At 48.2% G+C, this 7,371-nt stretch overlaps 1 pseudogene; it reads right to left on the bottom strand.

The window, feature by feature from the left end:
• Positions 1 to 5,827: 5,827 nt before the first annotated feature.
• LOC111744057 lies at positions 5,828 to 5,946 on the bottom strand (annotated as a pseudogene).
• Between the last annotated feature and the right edge of the window lie 1,425 nt (positions 5,947 to 7,371).

Raw genomic sequence — 7,371 nt, 5'->3', positions numbered from 1 at the left:
GACCAGTACCAGTCCATGGCAAAGAGATTGGGGACTCCTGCCTTAATGGCCTTATAGTCTGGGTCCCCAAGTCCAGCACATCCGCTGCTGAGTGTATCTCGTTGTCTGTTGTGTGTTGTCTCTCTTCCTAGACGCAAATCCTTTTAGGAGAGGGCTTCCTGTCATAGTGTTGCTGATTTTCACAGCACTTAACATAGGAGTAGAAACACTGACAAATGTTTTATTGAAATGTGGCCAGCTCGATCCATTGAGTTTTATTGAGATTTCTAAATGTTCCATATCTACGTGCATTTTGTATGCCATACTAATCTGTGCCTTATCATCGTCTACTTTTACTAGTTTGTGTGAATTTCCATTGTTCCTTCTACAGTTATTAAGTTTTTAAGAGAGGCACCAGGACCCGGGATTTACTCTGGCTCCTTCTCCAGCTCCCTAGTAGCTGGATGAGGACTGAGCACATCACAGGCTCTCCATTCATGCTTGCCGACCTGAATCAATGTTGGGGGCTGACCGTGGACGTGGGTCACACGCACAATTCCCAGAGGCACTGGGTTCTCCCTTCCTACTCGTGCTGCTGCTGACCTGTACCAGGCGCTGTGTAAGGACGCCAACACCCCGACTGACTCCAGCCCCACTCCAGTGGGGCGATGAGCCTTTGCGTTCCCATTTTGTGATCAAGAGTCGATGGCCCTCTATCAAACCCAGAACAGTTATTTTACTCAGAGTACTGACTTCTGACTTTTAAGCTTCCCAGTCGTGTAATCCTCACATGCTGATCAATTTTGTGTTATTAAACTAGATGAAATCTATAACGTGGTCAGCGAAGTCTGGCACATGGTAGATGCTCAACTCGTAGTCATGACTTTATCATAGATTTTTTTATTATAAGCATTAAAAGACTTTTTATTCATTTTATTATAAGATTTATATTTCCTTGGAGCTTTCGACTTAGGTTCCTAGGGCTGGAAAGGGAAAGAACAGAAAATAATGATTTTTTTTTTTTTTTTTTACTAGATGAAACATGGCTATGGCCTCACAGATTTTCTTCTAAGTATTTGGATGTTAGACCATGAGTGTGACGAGAAAGATGCCTTGATCACGGATAGAGACATGCTCATTGTTTTTTAAGGTCACTGTGGCTGATTCACACTCTGCCGTTGCCATCTCTCGCAAGGCATAGTGGTACCAATCTTTGGACATCCAGGAAAAACTTGACAAGCAGGCGTGATAAATCCGAAGAGAGGCAGGTGGGGGCAGGATCCCACAGAAACAACCTTAAGGGAACACTTCACGATGGTCTTGGGAGGTGAAGCAGACGATGATGTAGAAATCTGAAACCCAGTGAGAATAGATCAGGGACATGTCAAGGAAATCGAGAAGTCAAAGAAAGTCGAGCTCTAATCCCACCAACGGAAAGAGAGTCTTCTCTTTCTCAGAATTCTCCTGATACCATGTTGAAGGTCAAAACCAGCAAGTGTCCCCAGCAGAGACAAGGACACAGAGAAGGATCCATGAGTCTGACACAGCAACGTGAGATGACGTTTGATGGATATAAATCTGCCTTAGCAGGAAATGCACCATGTCTATGCTCTACCCCAGAAGGTGGAAACTTCTAGAACCTGTATGAACGAAATGGAGCCGATGGATCGACTGGGAGAGCAACCGTTCCTCCACCGCATATGCCTCAAAAAAAAGACATAGTTCTAAGGTAAGGTTTGTGTGTACTACTGGATAGCTCACTTTTCTTACTGGAAGCAGCACCCAGGATGCACTCAGAAACATCATGGGATTTTTGAAGAAGTTAGAGACCAACTCTAGATGTGCCCTGACTCCATCTGGGTCAAGAGAAGAGACCTGGTGGGGGAGGGGTCCAAATAGAGTGAGAACCTCATTGCCGGTGGCATTTCGATGTGTGTTTCAGTAGAGGTGCCAGGAGCAAGACCTGGAGGTCCATGAAGGCTGCCTTCTCGCTGCATCTCACGCAGACTACCCCTTGCCTGCTTGCTTGGATTCTGAAGTTCCACGTCGGCTCTCCCCGAGAGCCTGTGGTAGGCAGGCTTTTTGTTTGGACAGGGAGACTCTATAACATATTAATAACACAAATAAAATAAGTTTTTGCAAGGGTTTGGAAAAAGCCATAAGGACAAATCCACAGAGACTTATTAAAGCAAAGATGAGGAGGATCCAGGTTAGATATTGGTCTCGTCGATATTGGTCTCAGTTAGATACTGAATGAACCAGTGGTCTCCAAGTCCGTTCCTCTCTATGTTTCTATAAGGCCACCTCACTGTTTAACTAAGGAAGACACACCCAGGGGAAATCCTCAATAAGCCAGGGCTCGGGAATTTAGTGAGGAGAAAATCAAATCCACCCGAAAGCGCCAGGAAAGACAGAGATGCTCTTCGAGTTTGATTGGGCATGTATTCTCTGCCTCCAGCCGACAGGTTTGCCTCCAAATTAATTAAAAAGTCAAATCTGACTGTCATCCCAATATCTGGTGAAGGGCAAGCTGTTCATAAAACACCTCGCATTTGCATAATAATTTTACGCTTTTCCAAGTACTTTATCATCTATTGGCTCATCTGAACTTCGTGACAACTCTACAAAGTAGGCAGGGCAAGAACTGCTGGAGAGTCTGTAGATACCAGAACCAGGCTGCCTGAGTTCCATCCTCAGCCCTGCCGCCTCCCAGCCGGTGATTTTGGGCAAGGGGTCAACCTCTCTGTGCCTCTACTACCTCCTCTATAAAATGAGCACAGCGCAGTGCCTGCATTGCTGGCCTATTGTAAGGAATGAATGAGTTGACATGTGTGAAACAGTCATAAAGCCTGGGAGAAAGTAAAATTGAAAAAAAATACTAGCTTTTAGTATCATTGTTCCTACTTTATAGCTATATCGTGGGTTTAGCAGGATGCTAGACCTTCAAGCAGACACAGAGAGAATGTTTTGCATCCCGAAAAGCTTTGCTTGCTGCAAAGGGATATGCACTGCAAGGAATAGCACCCCTTCTGTGCACCCCCAGGAGGAATGGGTCTGATGTGGCCACCCCGCTCTCAGGCATTCTGCACAGGACAAGAATATACTGGGCCACACCAGAAAGGAAACCCTTAGCTGTGCTTTTTCCCAAAGGCCTTTGAATCCTCCCACTCCTGCTAGGACCAGCCCAGGCTTCTGTAAAGGACAGTGGAGCAGAGGCTCACAGGTAACCTCTGCCCAGGATGGTGAGGTGTCTCCACAGACCCCGGAAAGATGCACCAGAATCCAGCAAACATTCTGAGAGGCAGACCCATCAACCAGGCCTCCCTGACAGCTAAAAAATTTTTCCAGCCCTGAGGTATGTCACAACTTGTCATGGATCAGTTTGATGTTTACAGTCCAGGATGAGGCACGGTGTTGATGTGAAACAAGACAGCTGCTGTGATGCCTAGAGCTTCCACTGAGCCCTGAGCCCAGGCTCTGGGGGGCAGGGGTGGTGCACGCTCGACCCTCTGAGTTTCCCTAAGTCTCCACCACATTATTTTTCAGAAAAAAAACAAAAACAAAAAAACACTGATAGGGAGACAGAGCATAAACTGGCAATGTCAAATTTTAACAAACCATTAAGTATAAATAGAGCCTCACAGGACAGCACCAGACTGAATCCCTGCACAGGACTAGGTGTTTGGGGCGGGGAGGAGCATGTGGCCTCTCATGCAGGACCCTCTTGGGGACAAGGGGCAAGGCGGATGGGCTCTGAGCCCCCCTCCCTTTTCTCCCTAGTGGCAGCACCAGTACCTGTTCAGTATGCTAAGGCTTTGCACCATGCTTCACTTGGAAAAGAGGTTCTGCAGCTCTAAGTATAGACATCAGTAAAGTGTGAACCTCCTGTACGATCCAGGGTGTCAGTATCCTGCCCAAGGTGGCCCAGCTAAGAAGGCAGTGTCATCTCCCCAATACTACTGGGCTGCCCTCCATGGGATCCCCTGGCCTTATTTACTTCACTACCACATTTTTGTGCAGCAAACAAACTGGGCCAGCTACCAGAAAGGCCAAAGGGTTTAGACTTAGTCCTTTTAAGTCCTTTTAAGGTCCACCAGGCGGCTGAGAAGGCGCAGATGGACAACAGGAACTGCTGTTGTGGCAGTAAGTGGTGACTGCCAGGGATGTGGGCCAGGCCCTGTGTACTCAGGTCTCCAGAAGAGGGAGGGACACGAGAGCTGGGTGGTCACAAAGGCTTCCAACAGGTGGTGGGGCTGGGACAGAACCTGCCAGACACGGAGGCATTAGAAAAGCATAACGCTGAGTGGAAAGTGATGGCAGGAGGGGGTGGTGTCTAGGACAGAAGGTAAGGCCAAGATGGTCAAGCGTCTGGGAAGCAAGGCACAAATGATCTGGGAGCAGGTTTTCTGTGCAAGACCAGTGGAGTGGGGAAGAGAAGGGAAGAATCATTTCAGTCTATTCGAAGATTTCTATGGCCAAAGGGAGACCGAAAGCAGGACAGCTGTGAGTGATGGAGATTGTACTGTATTGTCTCCAAGCTCTTTACCTGTGTCAACCTGGGATGGAGAGAAGGGAGTCAGGGAAGGGGAATAATCGGGATGCACGATGTGGTCTTACAGCAGAGTTTCAGCAATAACAAAATTCTGTCTGTCACTCTCCGCCCGCCAGTCCCCACCCTAGACGCACACAGCCTGAGGCAGGATGCCGAGTGAAGATCAGAGTAGAGCAGATGGGAGCATGGGCTGCGCCATCTACTTGGACGGCCCCAGGGGAATGCAGACGGAATGGAAGGAGGGAGAGGGGCCCCACCATGCCCAGTCAGGAAGCCCCTCCCCAACCCTTACATGGGCCCTCAGAGGTGGTGGCCCTGCCAGCGGGGTGCACTCAAGGGGAAAAGCAATCCGATCAAACCATCCAGAAATTGACAAGTCAAGCTATGAATTTCCCCTGTTCACTTTTGGGGCTTCAAGGAGGTGGAGCCTAAGTCACGGAGACACTGGTCACTGATAAAAACACAGGCAGAAACCCACAGAGACCGCACGACTTGCCCAGACTTAACGCCTGCACGCCTGAGGGCACCTCTGCCTTTGCTCCACTCACCCCCAATGCCTGTCACACGAACAGACACACACCAAGACACACACACAGTGGGAGAAGACGTCCACCGTCTGCCCCAGGCCTCACATGCACTTGGAGACGCTTCGATCCTGCCCCGGGTATCCAAGCCCCACATGACAAATGATGAGGGATGGGGATGCCAGATAAAATACAGGAGGACGCCCAGCTAAATTAGAATTTTGGATAGACAGCAAATAATTTTTTCTCACTGTAAGTATGTCCTAAATATTGCATGAGACATACTTATGCTACAAATAGTATTCATTGCTTCTCTGAAATTCCAATTTAACTGGGAATTGTGTATTTTTATTCGCCAAGTCTGGCAACCCCAGGAGGATGACAGGAGCAGGGGAGGGCAGGGAGGCAGCGAGAAACGAGAAACGTCAGGCCGTGGTTCATAAAGGCATGAGAATCAAAGAAGAGTGACTTCGTCAAACACTTCAGTCAGTTGCTATGCGTGGAGGTAGATGAGCCAGGTGAAAGTGTGGGGGCGTCATCCTCATGCGCACGTCTTCCCAGGATGATTCAGCGGGACACCATCGGGGACAGGAAGTGCTAAAAAAAGGTGACAGTACGGTGGCCCCTTTTGACCGAAGGTAACCGAACTCACCTTCATATATTTGTTTTATCTTTATTTATTTATTTTTTTAGGTGAGGCAACCCTTGGTTGACCTCACAGATTGCAAGGACTTTGTCAGCTTACAATCCCTTATTTTTTATTTCTTTTTTACGCCTATAGCACCTGGTCTTCCTAGGTGGTCTCCCATCCAAGTACTAACCAGGCCCGACCCTGCTTAGCTTCCGAGATCAGACGGGGTCGGGCTTGTTCAAGGTGGCATGGCTGCAGACTGTTTGGTTTATCTTAATACTCAACATATTACTATGTAAATCACTTAATACTCAAAATGCTCCACAAAATGGTATTGCAGTTTCTATTCTACAGAAGTTCAGAAAAGTTAAGTGGTTGGCCCAAAGTCATGTCACTTTACATGAGCTCCAGGATGGTAAACCAGGCCTGACCAGACCCCAAACCTGTCTCTTCTCCACCATCCCATTGCCAAGCACCCCATAACCCAGAGCTTCCTCCCGGACCCTCCTCAGCACTGTGTAATAGAACTTTCTGTGATGATGGGAATGCTCTGTGGCAGCCTCTCCAATGCAATGGCCACCAGCCCCACACAAGAACCGAGCACTTGAAGTGAGGGTGGCTGATGGGACTGAAAACCAAAATCTTTATGTAATTTTCATTTCATTTCTATCTCAGGGGGTCCTCGAGGCCTGGATCCTGCATTTCCTGGATACGGCAATGGTTCTGAGACACACAAATTACTCGGAGTGACAGGAGCCCTTGGAAACCCTTGCCATCCACATCCTCATTTCCAAGATGGAGAATCTGAGGGTCAGAGAGGCCAAGGGAGCCAGAGGCCTTATTATTGATTTAATGTCAGAGCTAGTACTGGAGAGGAGGGCCGAGGACAATAAAGGCGAAACTCCAGGGTCCCCAGCACACACTGGCTGGAGCCCCACCTCGGAATGCTCACTGTTTATAAAAAGGCACATGGAAGGAGCTGTGTCCCAGAGATCGGCAGAAATAGTCTATCTGATTAATGCAAGAAATTCGAGAGACAAAGGAAAAAAAGGCAAGAATAGCACAAAACCTTGCCGAGTGTGTTCCCCCCATTACCTTGGAAGTATAATTACAACGACCCTTAATATCTACACAGCCAAGTAATTATAGCTGGCTCATGGCTTCCCACTGCAATCGGATATTAACTTTTTATTGCACCCTCTGAGTGCATTGTGGAGAGACAACCACAGCTTTAGTGAACCCTGGGGTCCTACTCAGAAGGTCAGCAACCCCAATGACCCCCTGGCAAGGGCAGTCCAACCTGGTCAATCCCCCATCCCCCTAGGACTACCACATTCCCTGCATCCTGCGTAGTAAGAGCATCCTGTGTAGTAAGAGCATCCAGCGGAGAGTCCAGGGGGGTAAAACGTAGCCCAGTCTTATTTGCTCAGCTCTGCACCACAAAATAGGTCTGTCTCTAATTCAGAGGCTCCAGCTCCCATTGCAGACACTCCCCAAGGTCTGGGAGCAGGCAGGCTCCCAGCTCTCAGCCTGATGGAGGACGGACTGTTTTTGAAAGTGACTGGGGTATAAAGGAAAGACCTACACTTCAGTCCTGGTTTTGTCAATTGGGCAGTCACATCCCCTCTCTGAGGTTCGGTTTCTTTAGCCATAAAATTATAAACATGATACCTGCTCTGCCATCC

Source organism: Pteropus vampyrus, unplaced genomic scaffold (genome assembly GCF_000151845.1).
Source record: "Pteropus vampyrus isolate Shadow unplaced genomic scaffold, Pvam_2.0 Scaffold126, whole genome shotgun sequence".
NCBI lineage: Eukaryota > Metazoa > Chordata > Mammalia > Chiroptera > Pteropodidae > Pteropus > Pteropus vampyrus.
The sequence above is the reverse complement of the archived record's forward strand: the minus strand, read 5'-3'. Positions and strand labels throughout refer to the sequence as shown.